This window comes from Protopterus annectens, chromosome 9.part0 (assembly GCF_019279795.1).
Source record: "Protopterus annectens isolate FY-2018-M chromosome 9.part0, PAN1.0, whole genome shotgun sequence".
Lineage (NCBI taxonomy): Eukaryota > Metazoa > Chordata > Ceratodontiformes > Protopteridae > Protopterus > Protopterus annectens.
In genome coordinates, this window is record NC_056743.1 from 1,512,544,951 (window position 1) to 1,512,562,905 (window position 17,955).

The 17,955-nt window shown below is 40.6% G+C and overlaps 1 protein-coding gene across 1 annotated transcript in view; it reads right to left on the minus strand.

Annotated features, from left to right (window-relative positions):
* SLC27A1 (solute carrier family 27 member 1) overlaps positions 1-10,919 on the minus strand; it is a 1,244,912-nt gene extending 1,233,993 nt beyond the window's left edge. Inside the window, exon 1 of the mRNA XM_044084455.1 lies at positions 10,748-10,919. The gene's annotated coding sequence lies outside the window, so the exon portion shown is untranslated. The remainder of the gene's footprint in view (positions 1-10,747) is intronic.
* Between the last annotated feature and the right edge of the window lie 7,036 nt (positions 10,920-17,955).

Genomic DNA, 17,955 nt, shown 5'->3' on the forward strand with positions numbered 1-17,955 from the left:
GGTCAACAGTAGAGACAGGTTTGCTTCTTTCTGTACAAGCAAAAGTGTATCTTCTGTACGCAGAAAAGTACACCTTCTCCATGCAGAGTGCCTAGTCCATTGTCAGTCAATACAAAGCAACTGGTAGAATGAAGATTATTTTGCCCAGGACTCTATGATGGCAATAATTTTAGGGTTATACTTACAGAATATACTTCTGATTGAGACCACTTGTTGTTTATACTAAAAATATTCAGGTAAGCCACTGACAGGTCTTTTAATTTTAGGATTATATCATTAATGGTAGATACGTTTGACATTTTTGTCTAGATCATTTAACATATTGAAAGTTCTTAACAAAATCAACACATCTAGCAGACACTCAGTACATCAGCCCCCCTCTCCCATCTTCTACATGGGGTTGGGCTATCGTGTTAACTGTCACCATCTCTCTCTATTCAATGCCACACTCTTGCATTCTTCGATAGTCATGCCAGACTGTTACTGATCTCTCAAACAATCCATCCACCTCTTTGCTGGATCCCGTTGTTTCCTCTTGCCTTCTTCCTGTCTGTCCCACTTACCTTCTTCCTGTCTGTCCCACTTACCTTCTTCCTGTCTGTCCCACTTACCTTCTTCCTGTCTGTCCCACTTACCTTCGTCACCAGATTGTCTTCTGCTTTTCTGCATGTGCCTGAACTACCGTAATCTGTTCTCTTTTACCTTTTCTGCAATTGGAGCTACTCTGACTTCTGCCCTTATGTCCTCATTTCTTCATCTGTCCCATCCACTTCAGGCACTTCATTTCCACCACCTCCAGCCTCCTCATTTGCTCTGTCTTTACTGCCCAGGTTTCTGTACCATACAATAGTACCGGTCACACTATTGCCTTGTACCTCTTACTTTTCAACTTCTTTGGCAATTCTGTCACAAACTACACTTGACATTCTATGCCAGTTGGCTGCAGCCCCTCTGATTCTAGCTTTGAACTCTTCACTCAAAACTTCCCTTCTCCTCAGTCACCCCCTCCCAGATACCTGAAGCAGTTAACCTGTTCCACTCTCTTCCCTTCTATCTAAATGCACAGCTTCTTCTGATTTCCCCAATTTGCTGCCATCACCACTGTCTTTCCTGTACTTGGTTTCATCCCATGTACCTTCGGTTTTGCATTCCACTCCTCTATCCTTTTGCTGAAGTTCTTGCTCAGAGTCTGCCTCTAATGCCACATTATCTGCATACAGCAACTTTATCTGTCCTCTCTGGCCTGTTTGCTAATGTATTCCATTATCAGTATGAGCAGCAGTGGGCTCAGAGCTGAACCATTGTGTACACCCACTCCCACTGGGAACCCCTCTGCGAGACTGAACACTGTTGATACCCGAGTCACTGGGTCCTTGTACATAGCCTGCACTAATTCTATCAATGTTTCTGGGACTTTCAAACCACCGCACTACTGCCCAAATCAGCTTTCTTGGGACCTTGTCACATGCTTTCTCAAAGTCTAGGAATGCCCAGTTATGCTCTTTCCTCATCTCTAGCTTCTTCTCAACTATCTATCTCATTGCAAACACTGGGTCAGTTGTGCTGTATCCTGACATGAATCCTAACTGCTCATCTCCCATCTTACATTCTACTACTCTGCATACTCGTTTACTAATGACCCTCTTCAGGGGTTTATGTCATTTAAAAAGGACCAGAGACATAGTATGGGACAACCCAGTACATCAAAGAGAATTTTTTTCAATGTACTAACCATAACCCTAACAAAATCGTCTCAAATCTGTCCGATCACTCTGGGCAGGATTAATAGTGATCAGCTAATGACTAGTTACAGAACATCTTCTTTGTCCCCCATTGAAAATGCAAGATTCCTTAGTGTTCTAAATTATCTCCCTAATAGCACAAACTCCACTATTTTAGTTGACTTTAACTACTCTTCAATAAACTGGACACCTATGCCTGAACTTTGGATGTTTTCCAAATACAGGAGTACCTCAAGATCGAGCAATTTGTGGGTTAGCCTTCTAAATTTTGCATATTAATTGCTATTATTGCCATCATATTAATTCTTTGCCTCATTTCTCTGCAAATTATGAATTTGCTACACTGAGTATACCTAGAAAAAAGTATGAAACTGCAAAAATATTCAAACTGATGAGAAGCTTGAAGCAATACTATTAGATTGCAAATGGTTTGGAACCGACAAGGAAGCCCTATTGAACGTATGATGATGGAAACCATATGTGAGTGATACTTCAAAGCCTCAGAAGAGGGACAGTCAAGGGAAAAGTATTTTTATTATTCAAAATGGAGCTGAGCTGAAATCCATCTTGATTCAAGAAATAAGTATCAGTGATCTTGTGCAAGCATTCCAAATACAAGTACTTGAGCATTTTATAAATAATCCTTGTAGCTCAAGTGCATATAACAGAACACATGCATCCAAGTAAATTTATTTCTGAATTTGTGACAAACAAGCATTTCTTAAGACAGCAAGCCCATCCTGCACCACCCCCTCCACATATGGAATTTCACACATTCTCATTTTAAGAAATTTCCAACTTGAGGAAACAATGATCACCATTATTAGCCATTTAAGAGTAATCACTCTCTCGTCCACCTCTCAACTTTGCAGCGGACTTAATATCATTACAGCCTTTGAGGAACATTGCCATACATAGTGAGCAAATAGGAAGAACAAAACAAGCAAATACAACTAAATATGAGCACACTGAAATCAAGAAAGTCCACAAACTCAGAACTACCGGCTGAAGAAACCACATCAAGACTGCCCCCAATAAAGATAAGGATGGGAAAATAAGATGGTCCCCAGCTGTTTAAAATAACATTTGGTGTCACTACAAGCATTACACGGTTTCCACTTGGAGGCTTTTAAACTTGTTTTTCACATTGTGCATATTGACACCCTGCCTTCTCCTACTGGCCTTGAGCCAATACATTTCCCTGTCACTTTTAAGTCTCTAACACAAGGACACTTGCCAACAGTAGGAAGCAAGTCTCTAACACAAGGACACTTGCCAACAGTAGGAAGCAATCATACACAGTCTGTGCCCTTGCTGGAATCTACTGATGTTGGCAAGGAGGGATTTTATATTGGCCCCGAACCCCAACCAAGTAGCTGATATGGCCTCATCACCAAGGGAACACACAATGGCTTCACCATCCATGTGATCAATTCCATATACACAATAACAAAAGCTGTATACCAGTTTAGTGGCATCCAATCCACGTTCCCAGTCTTGGCTATTGTGATGTCCCACATCTTGCATGGTGGTGATTAGCTGATCAGATGTCTCCAAACCAGCATTGCTCTGGTCAGCCACTAACTTGTGGGCTACTCCACAGGGCTCTTCCCCATGTCACAGAGCCAAGCAGATGGGAGGGGGGACTGACTTTTGTTCAAAGGACAGGGTGCAACTAATGTCCAACTTTATATACACATTAAGCTGTAATAAAACTACATGGAAAAAAAAAAATCAGGCAAGTCACCAAATTAGTACAAAAATGGACAACCAGAGTACAAACAGCTGAATGGATGCAAGAGGAGCCAAGCAGGGGACATGTGAATTTTTACACACTCCAGCTTGCCCATCCTGAGGGGATGGAGCGGTGGTTCCAATTAGCTAATAAATACCAAGCAAGAGGAGCCTTACAGGGTACTAAAATAGCCAAGACTGTGAACATGGGCTCAGCATTTGCAGTGATGTACATCATCATGCCTACCATCAGATGCAGGGTTAATGGCAAATATAAAAGATTTAATTGCCAGCATGGCAGTCCCTTCCTATCACACCACACCCTTGTCTTGTGCACTGAAAAGTGACAGTGAAAAAAATTGGTCCAAGACCACTAAGAGTGCGCCGATGGTCAACAGAACCAAAGTGGGAAAAAAACAGCTTACAAAAAATAGCCAGAAAAAGAAACAGTACAGTATTTCACCAAGACAGAAAACAAAAGTCCTCTAAAAATACTACATTTGGAACTTGTTTATAAAGTAGTAGGTTAGCTACTCTATCATTTATAACAGAAATTGTAAAAGATTTGTGTACAAAATGTATTCAAGAATACCATGGTATGCTCCAGAAGGTCTCTTTATCTGAATCCTGACTCGACTGACAGCAGACTGCTTTAGTCAGCAGATGAAGTTTAGGCATTGCCCTATATGCAGTAACAAATTATGGCTTGTCTGCTGAAATAAAATATCATGTGCAAGTATTGTTTCCCACACAATACAGCAATAAAAGCATATTCTCAATATGGGCTGCATTTTGCTACCCTGAGCAGAAACTGTATACTCAGACCTAATGGAAACTAAATATAATGCGATTCAGTAACCTGGCAATTTCAGACAGCAATGTTAGCCTATTTGTAGAGACCATCAATCCAGGGTTATATTTCTCTGAAACATTCTGGTATTTTCTAATACAATTCTGTACATCCAGTTAAAACAGTAGGACATTCAGTTACAACAGTAGGTAAGTTGTACTTGTAGGTGTTGGTGCAGAGATAATAGTAGAGAGATACAACAAACGTCTACCTGCTAAGTCACAAATCCTAGTAAGGTTTTCCTTCTTTTCTGAAACATTAACATGCTGAAAAAAAACCTTCAAGGGACAAAGGAGATGTGATTTATGTTTGTATGCTATCAAAACCATGTGTAATATGCTAAAACTGTTATGTGGCTCTGAAGACAATCTGTACAATGGGCAACAATAATAAACTAACAATCTGAAATCCAAAACATAGGCAATGAAGGCATTCCAAAACATTACAAACTCTAGCTTCAACTTCTTTGAAACATAAAAAAGCAGGGGTAGAGAAGACCGACTAGGATTCCCTTTTGATGTCGGACTTAGCACAAGTGAAATAATGCCTATGGTTCTGTATTTTGACTAGTTTACATCATCACTATATACACTATCTTCATCAGGTCATGGCACCACTCTACTATGATCATGGCAATGTTTTTTGCTTTCCTGTACAGACAATCCACCCAACTGGCTTAGCTCCAATGTGTAATAGTCAAAAGCAAAAGAAATAACAGCAGTACTCCATGTGGAAAAAAAAAACAGGCAGCACTAACTTCTCCACCCTACTGGCATAATAAATAAAACAAAACTAATAATGAAACAAATGTGGCAGGATTCTACTATGGGCAGTGTATACTGGTACCAATGCCCATATGGACAGCTGGTTTCTTGGAATTAAGAAACACATTTTCAGACTGCAGAATCAAAATATTACTGCCAAACAAATTCCTTATCATTCTCAAAGCATAATGTAGGGACTCAAAGCTTTAAAAGCCAACAGAGATATTACAATGCTACATAAAACTCCCTCATACCTGTCTGACAAGTATAAAAAAGACAAATTCCTACATTGGGAATTTCGTGCAACAGAAAATCAAGCAGCACATTTCCTTCACAAGTACCACGAACTAATAAAATGATCCGTCGAGTCTGCTGAGCTAGTACTTCACACAACACCACTGTCCGAGGGCTTTCTCCTATGACACAAAACAAGAAAGGAGCTGCACAGCCTCAAAGGAATTCACAATCAGAAATTAATAACTGTGCTCTAGTGTTTGAACCAATTAGAAAATGAAGAAAATATATTTTTCACTATTTTTAAAAGCACCAAATACAAGGTTGCACAGCTAAGGAGAAAGGGAGAGCCTCCTGTTCCCCATCCAACTTTCTTATGGAGCAACCCAATTCAATTGTAACTTGGAGAACTGAATGGGGAACGGGAAATTCATCCCTGGTTTGGCACTTATGTCTCTAACAGACAAAAACTGTCTGTAAATAGTTAATCTCCCAGGCCCCTACTTGTAAATATTTCATCTCTCAAGCCCGCGGTAATGTTCAGTGCTTTCACCCGTGTGGTGCTCCAAAAAAACCACAGAACAAAACGGCAACAACCACAAACCAACAATCGTTAACTTGTAGGGTACTGTTGAGTGCTTCACATTTATTTAATCAGACTTCATCAGCATACAAAGAGACAGTGTACTCTGCAAGATACAGTGCTGCAAAGAAATTGGGGAAGGCAGCTAAGCATGTTGCAGCCATTAGATAGTTTCAAAGGGCCATGGGCTACAGAATCACAACAGAGCATTTCAGTTAATAAATGCTGTTCCAAGGGCCATGGGCTACAGAATCACACCAGAGCATTTCAGTTAATAAATGCTGTTCCAAGGGCCATGGGCTACAGAATCACACCAGAGCATTTCAGTTAATAAATGCTGTTCCAAGGGGCCATGGGCTACAGAATCACACCAGAGCATTTCAGTTAATAAATGCTGTTCCAAGGTTGGACAAGTCCACAACCCAAAGGAAGATCACAAAGGGTCATGGGCTACAGAATCACACCAGAGCATTTCAGTTAATAAATGCTGTTCCAAGGGCCATGGGCTACAGAATCACACCAGAGCATTTCAGTTAATAAATGCTGTTCCAAGGTTGGACAAGTCCACAACCCAAAGGAAGATCACAAAGAGTGGCTAGTTGGTCCAACAGGGTATTGAAGGTTATATGAAGTACTGTCAAAGGTTTGCTTTAACAGATAAAATGGTGTAATGGTCAATTTAATGAAGTATCTTGTGTTGTACTATTTGAAACAAACTAAGCATGTTTAGAACATAGATTTCATATTAACTGACTTGTTCTCTTTGCAGAAGGTTTGACTCAAGAGATTTTGTGCCAGAAGTGGTTTTTAGAACCAGCTCAGGTTCCAAGACATTTATGAGTGCTACTGGAAGACAACAGTGCAGGCTAATAATCGGTTACTTTATCCCCAAGAATAAGGTCCTTGCAAAGAAAGGAGGTGCATCACTTTATTAAAATAAAGAAGGTTCAAAAGGCCATCTCATTACAGCATCTCAGGGTGTATGTGTTAATTATATTCAGAGCAGGATTAAAATTGTGGGAGGCAGTTAGTGCCAAAGGATCATACATTGGGATGATTATACCAGAACATTTTGAATTTAAGAAAAGGGGTTGTATTAGCCAAGGTTGTCTTAACAAAAGTGGGGCATTCAGGACACAGCTGTGCATACAAGCTAAACATTGTGGTACAATCTTATCTCAGAGAGGATAACAGTGAACAGCAATGGACTCACTTTAAGTACCGATTCAGAACTACAGTGATGTGGTTACTTGAACAAACAAAGAGGTAACTGTTGCTCAATAACCACCTTGTGGGGGGGGGTCCTTGAAAAGTGTTACAAATATAGTGTCACTTTAGTTACATAGACAAGAAACTAGGCGAAGATGATACATATCCAAAAAGATCAGTAATTTGGTTTGGAAGGGGGGCTGGCACCTATTTAGCCCTCCTGAACCTGCTGGCACCTATTTAGCCTCCTGAACCTAGCAATTTACAGTAGGGCAAAAAAAAAAAAAAAAAAAAAAAGTGGGCAAGTTAAAACTGCCTGATAGTTCATGCTGTGTGTGTTTAGCTGCCTATAAACTGCACTGTCAATACTTGGCACCTATCAACATGGCATGGCAGCTGCCAAATTATGCTTCTGCAACATCATTTTTGACATGTAAAGAGAAACACTACCACAGTCAAAAATCAGCATTATCACTAAAATGCGTACAAGTCTCTGTACATGCTTCAGTGCAAAAGTGGTAAAACTTCAAAACAACCTCACTCCTGAGAGTCAGTTAGTCTGCACACTAATACACTGCCTTCAATTACTGTGACTCCTGCGCAAAATCAACTTCTGTGCACAGAATTTTGGCTGCTCACAAGCAGGGCTGTTCTACAGGCACAGCAGACCTTTCCTTCAGTGTACTTATTACCTGTGGGATCTACCGGGGATGGTACATGCTATGAAGTTCTTGAAATCATACCCCATCATTTATTCATGCTCTGTTGCTCAACTGCATACAAGTACTAATGCTGCCTGTAGTACAAAAACACATACTTTCATGTGTGGTTTTAACTCCGAATCGCACACAAGTTTTCCATGCTCTCTTCTGGACATCTGTGTACACTGAATCACACACTACATTAATATAATTTTTACCCTCATACTGTATAAATAGAACTAATGGAAGATGCAATAAAATATATTTCTGTAATACTGTGCATCCCTCATCATTTGAGAAGTCATTTCAAAAACAGTGACCTAAAATATGCAGTTTTTTGTTTAGCAATACAATACAGAGTGTTTTACTGTGTGCATGCACTTGAGTAGGAATGACATAAAATAGTTACTATAAACCAGAGATGGGATTTGCAGTATAGTGAGACAATTGTGGGAGTTTAGGAAAATATTTAAGTAGTGCTGCTTTCAATGTCTAAGTTGACTTGAGGTTTATGCACTCTTTATTTAGCAGCATTATAAACTTTAACAGTTTGGATATTTTTGTACATAACTATATGCATATATACAATCATACATACACACCAGGAAGACGATTAGCAGGTCACAATAACAATCACACTTTTATTCTCTGTTAAACAAACAGAACTCTGTGTTGCAGTTGTGTAACATATGCAATTTTGTAAATTACTTCCTCTGCCCAAAATCTAAACACTAAAAACACAAAAAGACATACTTTAAATGGAATGCATTTTTGCAGCTATGTATTCTGTAGGCCAAACCTGTCTACAGCTGCAAATAGTAGCAATAGAAGCTCAACAGTAGTAGTCAAAAAAAAAAAAAAAAAACAATGCAAATAACCAAAACAATGCAAAGAAAATTCTTCTTGTCTGGGTGCAAATCAGTGCTACTTATACTGCCATAGTTACAACTGAGCAGAGAAAGGCTTACAGACTAATGTAATGTAAAGTAATGCTGGATTCAGGAAAAACTTTATGGAAACACACCTTTCTCAATATTTACTTTCCTCATACCACTGAAAATGACACATAACCACCATGTGTGATAGGGACTAGGCTCTAAAAGACAAAGGTAACATTAGCACCCCCCACTACTTTTGCATTGCTGGACATTAGTCTACTATGCTGTTTTCCACAATAATGAAACAGCTAGGCACATACTTCCTGGCCTCTGCTACATCCTCCACTTGTTTGTTAGAAATCTGATGTGAAGGACTTCAAGGAAGGCATACATTTTACAACACACTACTGCATTTATACTTGCTACCAAATCACGCAACTTCAAGTGAAAGGCAAAGTTTTTGCCTGCTCAACACAGGGAGACAAAAAAAACATCTGCTTAAGTGATGTGCTCTCTGTTCTCAGCGGTCCACATATAGGCTAACACATTGGGCACATAGTTTGTGAAGTTGCACGAGCTCCAATTCAGCTTTTCTACCTAGCTCTTGAAAATTAGTTCAGGACAGAAGACACACAAGGACTACATACCAGCAAAACAGACCAGTGACCTGATTGCACCACATCTGTTCATCTATGTATGTGTTCGGCCACAACTTAGATGCATTTACGCATACACTAAACTACAAAATAGTGTGTGTGTAATACAAAATAAAAAATACAATGCAACAACAATAAAAACATAAAACGCAGTATTTAAAAAACATTAGAATCTATCACACAAAGTCAATACTGCACTATAGCTGCCACACAATTATATACAATATAAAAAAACTGTAGCTAAAGATATGTATAGGAAGAGAAAAAGGGTTAGGTATGGTAGTCTGAAATTCTCCGATAAACTGCTTTTCCTTTCTCAGCCATTATGTGAAAGGCTACTAGCTCTCCTGCGTATGATATTAACAAAATTAATATCTGTTCATATTAAGTGACTGGTAGTGGTACTTCAAATAAACACTACACATACATTCAATGCAGCAAAAATATAATGTGCTACTAATAGTAAGATAATTAACTTTACTACAAACTTTGCTCTGCCTAGCAATAAGTACACGATTTAATGTTGGAAAAAAAGTAAAGTCAGAATAACAATGAAACGTGCAAAACATTTAACTGACAACCCATCTGGATGTCAAACAAATCCCACACATGCGACGAAGTACGATGGTGTGTTCTAATATAAGCAATCGCCAGAAACTGCAAGATTGAACTCCCCCACACCTCTCAATGGTCCCGGTTTTGCCTCATATTTTGGTCTATTCCATTTTGAAGTTTGTTACAGATTTCTTGTACTAAGGGGGGTGGTAGGAGTCCCGCCTCCATCGCTGCAAAACTTTACTTTTAACATATTTCCGTTCCCATCTCGCATTCAAGAGCCACAACCCATCTTGATCTTACGAAGTGGAAAACAGAAATAAGCGGTACACAAATTAGCCAAAAACAAACGAACTTGCAGTGATTTCTGATCACAGCTCTTGTCTAACAGGGTACTGTTGTTGCCTAACGTTCCGTACTGACATACCCCGGTTAGTCAAGGAGTACTGAATTCAGCACATGCACTTACTAGGATCTTACATACACATTAAAAACAGAAACATTCCTTTAAACTGACAGCAAAACAAACCTTGCACAGCCTACACTAAACTCTTGACTTACTAAAAGGACAAGACTTAACATCTAACTAAAGCGCATACGTACAACAAATGCACGCAATGAAACCGAAAAAACTTTCAGATCAGGAGCGGGAATGTTTAGATTGAGACTAAAACGTGCTGCGCAGTATGCCCCCCCCCCCCCTCTCTCTGTTTTGCGGTAGCAGTGCTCCCGCTCCCACAACATATCATCTGAATGCTGACTGACCCTTTTTCCATAAAACCAGCAGTGCTACACAGCAAGTAAAAGTTTTTCAGCGATCAGTTTTGGCTTCGCAACCCACCTGGAGTATTTCAAGCCACAGTACGAGAAATGGTTCAGTACAGTAATTTATCCACCATCTATAAAGACACACCGACCCCAGCCGATATTAATACTCAGCCCACTGTACAACAAAAACAGCTTCCCAAAGTTCTGTAGGTGTGGAAGTCAAGTCAACCCCTCCTCTTGTAGGCCAACCAATCTATGAGCGCTATCGTAATACAACCCTCATCCTTTTGGAATCACCATTACGTAACTAAGCCACTCAAAAGGGAAAGCTGCACTGACGCAGCACTCTACCAATCATCTGCATCAGTCTGACAGTTGCAGTAGCTACAAACAGATAAACAACTTAGCGCGTGCTTCTCGATGTAGTGGGCTCTACCGCATGTGTCAAAAAGAAGTTTATTACGAAGTTTTGAAGTTTGACTATTGAAACGACCGTGTTCGGTCACATTCAGTGTTAAGAACTGTTTAACTGACATCAACGCTAAGCAACACTGAATAATATTAATTCATCTATGATTTATAAGTGTAAGATAAACCATATCTCCCAACCAATTAAGGACGAATTTTAGCAGACTCAGGGACAAATCCAGAAATAATCAAATCAAGGACAATCAGGAATACTTTTAAAAGATTAGCACTATTAACTTCAGACATTGACAGAATAAGAGAATGTAGATAAATATATATGTTTCTGAACTAAAATAAGTTCATAGGTTCGTAGAAGGTTACTAGGCTGATGTCCCTAGAGCCCTTACAAGCCTAGCCATATTTATCCCGAGTTGCTCCAATTGTCCGTGATTAGGTGAGTGTCTCTGTCCAGGAAGGACAAGTGCACCACCCCAGGAGTGAATCTGTGGTCACCCATCTATTGATATAGGTTAAGTTTAAAGAGGGTTAGGAAGGGGATCTGTTTCACGTGAACTTAACTTGTTCCAGAGCAGTGGTAGTCTCTGGGAGATATATATATCTTTCCAGCATGACCTCTTCATGTCAGACTCTAGGTTAAGATCCCTGAAGTGAGTGACCCTCGTGCAGTTTGATTTAGGAATGTGTATCATTTACATCAGGGCAGGGTCAGAGACTGCCCTGTAAGCCAGGCACAGGTCACCCGTTAGCAACCTGTAGGAGACAGAATACAGTGACAGGGCTTTCAGTCTTTCCAGGTAAGACTTGTTTTCTATAACTTGTAATGTTTTTGGTGAGAAACCTCTGTGGTCTTTCCACTTGTTGCAAGTGTCTGGTAAGGTACATGCACAAGGGAGCATTGTACTCAATTACTGGTGATGAGAGCTGAGCATAATGCAATAATAACATTCTTAGATCTAGATACATTACTTATAAGATGTGCCACATAGAAGGCTTTCCTTGCTACTGTGAAAACATGGCGGTCAAAGCTCAGGTTGCTATCAACCTGAGTACACAGATCATGTACCACTGGGTCTCCATATGGGGGGGGGGGGGTGCTGTCTATAATTTAACTAGCAGGGATGTCAACTTTCCTAAAGGGAATAATAATGCATTTTTTGCATTTATCTTTAATCCATGGCTTTGGCACCAATTATTTGTCTGTGTTAACCCTGTCTACAGTATAGTAACATCATTGGTGGACTCACTGATTGCTCCCAATTTGCAATCATCATAGTAAATTGTCAGTGAACTTGGTTAGCCACAGGTCTATAGTTCTAATTATTATCATTATTTATTAAATACAATTCACCATCTCTTCTCAAACAGTCACCAGATTTTAGAGGGATAGACCTGAAATTTGAGTCAAAATCAGGGACATCCCTGAAAATTGGGGACAGTGGAGAGGTAAGAAGGTGACAGATTTTTAATCATCATATTGAATTTGTTTGTAAGCTGTTTGCAGGTGTTCCATATTGTCCCATTTGTTCCACATTATAAAAGCCAGTTTTCCACGCTTTGGAAATGGCAGGTTGAGAGACTTAGCTGTACTATTAGAAGTGAAGGTCATGTTATAAAGTATAGATACTGTCTGCCTTATTGATTAATTGACCCAATATGCTCAGCCTGATAACAACAATTTGCAGTGCAGACCCAAACAGAAAATATTTCTTGTCGTTCATGCATCATAAGCTGACCAATCAATGTATGTGAATGTTATGAATGCCATTAAAAAGGACAACTGTTAAAGAGTAGTGGTGGTTCCAAGTTCAGTTTCTTGCCATAGTACCCTATGGGCACAGTAATCTGGGGTGACAGAAAAAAGAAGAAAAAGAAACTGATTTTCTAGCTATCTTGAAAGGGGAAACTTAAAAGGTTATAACCCCCTGATATAACAAAACTCAAACATCAGTGCATAAATGTTGTATCACTGCCTTTCTGCTGTTGGCTTTTAATTCCATTGCTGGCTATAACACATATTGTGTGGTTTGCTTCTGGTTTGCAGAACTCAGAGAAAAGTAAAAACTAAAGTTTTATGCTTGTTTTCCATCTTTTCCTCCGATTAAAAATTGGTTATCTACAAAGATCAGTGGTGTAGGGGCAACACTTGAAGTGTCATTGTGTTGACTTGAACCTCCAAAGTTTTAGGGAATTAGATGTTTTAATAATGATTAATGGCATATCAATTCAATTGCTTGTAATTAGTCATAGGAAATCCATTTTGAAGGCTGGACACAATGTGTGCTACTGTGAAGGTGCCCACCCCCAACCTCCTGCCTCTCAACTGGCCCTGATTTTTAGGGACATACCAGATATTGGCTCTGCTTTGTCCCCCACCCCCACCCCACTGCAACCAATCCCTCCTAAATCTAGCAGTTTTAAAACAAAATAGCTTCACAAACTTCTGTGTGCCTGCAAACTGCCCCCTCCTACTCTAGGTATGAGGACAGTGGACACTGGATTATGTTTAATAAACAATGGCAATAATTAGAATTATAGATTTGATTTACCTCTGAAAAGGCATCTCAATTCATGTTCTTTTAGCTGTCAACTTCTCAAGTTAATAGTACTAATATTTAGAAAGGTGTCCCTGATTATTTATCATGGGATCATAGGAAGTGACTAGGCTATTGTCCCTGAGGCCCTTACAAGCATAGCCAAGAATTTATCCCATGTTCTGACAAGTCAGCATCCAATGCCTCAGTCCAGCAGGGACAAAGGTGGAATCCCAGGGGTGTATTTTCTGTTCACCATCCAGTTATCCAGGATGTGCTAAAAAGGGATTAATGAAGTACTCTGCTTGACATGGAAAGGGAGTCTATTCCACAGAAGGGGGAGTCTTTGGGACACAAATCTGTCCTGCCAACAAGTCCTAGTGATGTCACAGACCAGGTTGAGGTCACGCATGTGGATTACTTGAGTGGAACTTGACTTGCAGATATAAAGCAGTCCCATCAAGGAGGGGTCTGAGATTGCTTTGTATGCCAGACAGAGGTCACTCCTCAGGAGTCTGTATGAGACTGAGTAGAGGGATTTGCCCTTGATTTTGGAAATAAGAGACTGAGAACTGATAATGTATGTGAAGGCTGCCAGCCTAACCAGATAGAATTTTAGAGATAATTCTATCATCTGCAAATATTAATGTGAATGACAGGTTTGTTGTCTTAAATGGAAAAAAAAACTGCTGTTAGATGTGGAACTACAGAATAAATGTAACAACAGTGCTCTCTGCTGAAAACATAAAACAGGTTGTGACCCTTTAATCTAAAGTTGGCTCCGGCCTGTCTAGCTGAAGACATTCTTTCTATGTTTTAACCAAGAGTTAAATTGCTAGATTTAAACATGCAAATGTATTTTTATTGCTCTGCTTCCTGACCAGCTGCAAGATAACACAAGGATATGTTAGGAATGTAAATGTAGTTTCTCTTAGCCTGGGAACCCAGGCAAGTGTGAAGAATGATGTAATGGGAACCAGGAATGTGATTTTAAAAACAGAGAGAATTAAGCAGTTTTTGTCTTGACCATCCAACTCATCAGCACTCTGCCTATTTCTATATGTAAGTTTATCTTAGATTTGTGTTTTCTCTTAGAAATAGCTAGAAACTAAAACAATTAGACTAAGTGTTTTTCTGTGATGTCAGAACTGTACTACTGGATTATTTTAAGTATTTCTATGTGATCTCTGAATGATTATTTATTATTAAATATTTTTAAACCCTTTTAACTGTGGCTGTTTTGTGTAGAGATAATTTAAGCTCTAGAGTACTTGCATGCCTTTGGTAAAATTGTACAAAGCCACTCCTATATCTTTAGCCATGGGCTATACTACCAATTGGATAATAATATTGCACAGTAGTAATTGAACACCCTTTCAAGGGCCTTTGGGTAGCTGATAATTATTATTAGCTGGGTGGTGGCAGTGATTTCTACTGTATAGTCTGGGTAAAAGAGGCACAGCTGGGGAACCCGTGCCAGCCTTTCCCAGGAGTGTCTGTGTGGTTGTATGAACTCTTATCTCAAAGTGTGTGTGTGTCCGCTACTTTGGCAGGGACACACAGCACTGGTTGGACAGAGAGGGTTCTGGAGATTTTAGCTTGCCCAGCTGGCTGAGATCTGGACCCTGTAGCTGTGCCAGTGGGGAGTGTTATTGGGGAACTGGAGAGCAAGGGAGTGACCAGCCCTGGACTGACTGTGATCTCTATGTGCTCTTAAGGGAAATTTCACTTTACATTGTGTATTTGTTATCCTTTCCTCCTATATGAGACGCCCCTCACTGGTGTTAGTGGTGAGGATTGAGGCTCCTTGATTGTTGGGCCAGGGCACGGGCATCACATATTAATTCCATATATTAATAGTTTGGCAGTGGTGGGATAGCCACATCACATATTAATTAGTTGGCAGATACTAATTGGCTTGTAGTGGTGTGGGTAGAGTGAGTTCCTGTACAGTGAGCTTTGAAGGTGTTTTGTACTCTAAATCAGCCACACAGTGAATACTCAGAGTTCAGATCACAATTGTTTTATTTTTTTTGTTAGCGTAGTTAGTCAGGGTGAGCAGGCAGCATGTCAGCAGAGGAGAATGGAAAGCTGACAAGGAGCCAGCTGGCACAGATGTGCCAGGCTAGGGGACTGGTGCATGGAAACCTGACTAAGGCACACCTGATTGCAGACTTGGTTACAGCTGCATCAGAAAACAGCAACCAGGAGGACAATCAGACTGGCAGTGGAGATATAATACCCTCAGAGAATGGACAGCTCAACCTTTCTGCAGAGGACTTAAAAATATGTCTGGAGCTAAAGACACTTGAGTTGGAGGCCAGGCGTGTGGAAATAGAAGCAACTGAGAGACTGAGGCATCTAGAGAGTGAGGAGAATGAGAAACTGTTATGCCTGGAAGTTGAGGAAAAGGAGAGGCAGAGGCTGAGGCAGTATGAGAAGGAGATGCTGACTCTTCGCCAGAGTCATGGAGGTAATGGGGAAGGGAATAACTGGACCCCAGAAGCACAACAGGTCAGTAAATTTCTTCCTTAGTTTAAAGAGAGGGATAATTGTGATAGTTTCATTCATATGTTTGAGAGGGTATGCAAATAGTATAGTGTTGACCAAAGGCTTTGGGTACAGTTCCTGACCCCCTTACTCCATGGTAAAGCTGTAACTGTTTTGTCAAAAATGTCTGACGTTGCATGTTTTGATTATACTGTTATTAAAAAGCATTTGTTAGAATTGTTTAAGCTAACACCTGAAACATATAGGAAAAAGTTTTGTGAGCATAGACGCAAGGCAGATGAAAGTGTGTGTGAATATGTTGCTGAACTGAGCACTTATTTCCATAGGTGGGTGAGTGGATGTCAGGTCACCACTTTTGAAGGGCTGGCAGACCTTTTGGTGAAGGAACAAGCCCTTGCTATTTTGCCTGAGGACATGAGGATCTGGTTAGCTGATAGACAATGTGCTACTTCAGATGAGTTGGGGAAGAAGAGAGACCTATGCCTGGCAAGCAGGGCAGCCCTGCACAGGAAAGGGACCCCCAGTACTGCACATGGGTCTAAAGGAACCCATGGTGGGCAGCACAGACTGCCACAACATAATCCGCCCATAGCAGGGTAAGCCACTAGTGCAGGTACAGATCCAGGAACTAGGGTCAAATGTTTTGAATGCAACCAGTGATGCCATGTGGAATACAGGTGTCCACAGAGGCAAGGTGGGGAACAAAAGGTGAGAGAGCCAGTAAGTGAGAAAGACAAAATGCCAATAGCAGGTTGTCTTGAGACAACAGGGGTACTGAACTATCATCCTGCAGATTTCCTGATAGGGAAGGATTTGAATGAGGCAGTACCATGTGTTTATGCAGTTACACGCAGTCAGGCTAGGAGACAAACATGTGGGTCTGGTAGCCTGAGGGAGACCCAGACAGACTGCATACTTGCAGCCAGGACCGGTGAGGTGGTTACTTCAGGGCAGGAGCTACTCTGTAGCAGTGAAACTGAAGGTGAGCCACAGCTACTTGTGGGTACTGTTGGTCCCTTGGACAGAGTGACTGCAAAGGTAGAGGTGAGTAGTAGTACCCAGGCTGACAGTGAGGCACCACTGTCAGAGGATGCCAGACTTCCTGTGGAAGGGAGCTGGGAAGGGTTGCAAGGAGAGAGTTGAGCATCAATGGGACCAGACGGTGTCCCGGGCTGCATCCTACATGAACTCCAAGAAGAGCTAAACCCAAACATAAAACTACTGTTCAATCTCAGCCTTACTACAGGATATGTACCCAAAGAGTGGGGAGTCTTATTGGGGACCCGGAGAGCAAAGAAGCGACCAGCCCTGGACTGACTGTGATCTCTGTGTGCTCTTAAGGGAAATTGCACTTTACTGTGTGTATTTGTTATCCTTTCCTCCTATAGGAGATGCCCGTCACTGGTGTTAGTGGTGAGGATTGAGGCTCCTTGATTGCTGGGCCAGGGCACGGGCATCACAATGTACTTTGTCATTCTACATGTCTCAGAGTTGCTAGTTGTTGCTTTTGTAACTTTGCCATTTTCTCCAGACTTTATCTTTAGCTTCCATTGAATATTTTGTTTGTTGGGTTACCCCAGGTACAGGGTTACATTTGCTTCTCTTTCTGTTTTTTTTTTTTTTTTTAGGGGGGGGGGTAATTCATTAAGTACTGATTAGGAAGGATTTGTTAAACAACTTGATATCTTTATTTAATGAGCTGTATTTTAGGGGACTCCAATTAAATTATTTTAGTAGTGTTGAGGGAGTGTTAGAGTCAGATATGGCAAGTCATAGCCCCGGATTGTGTATGGGAGTCATAGTTGCTGAC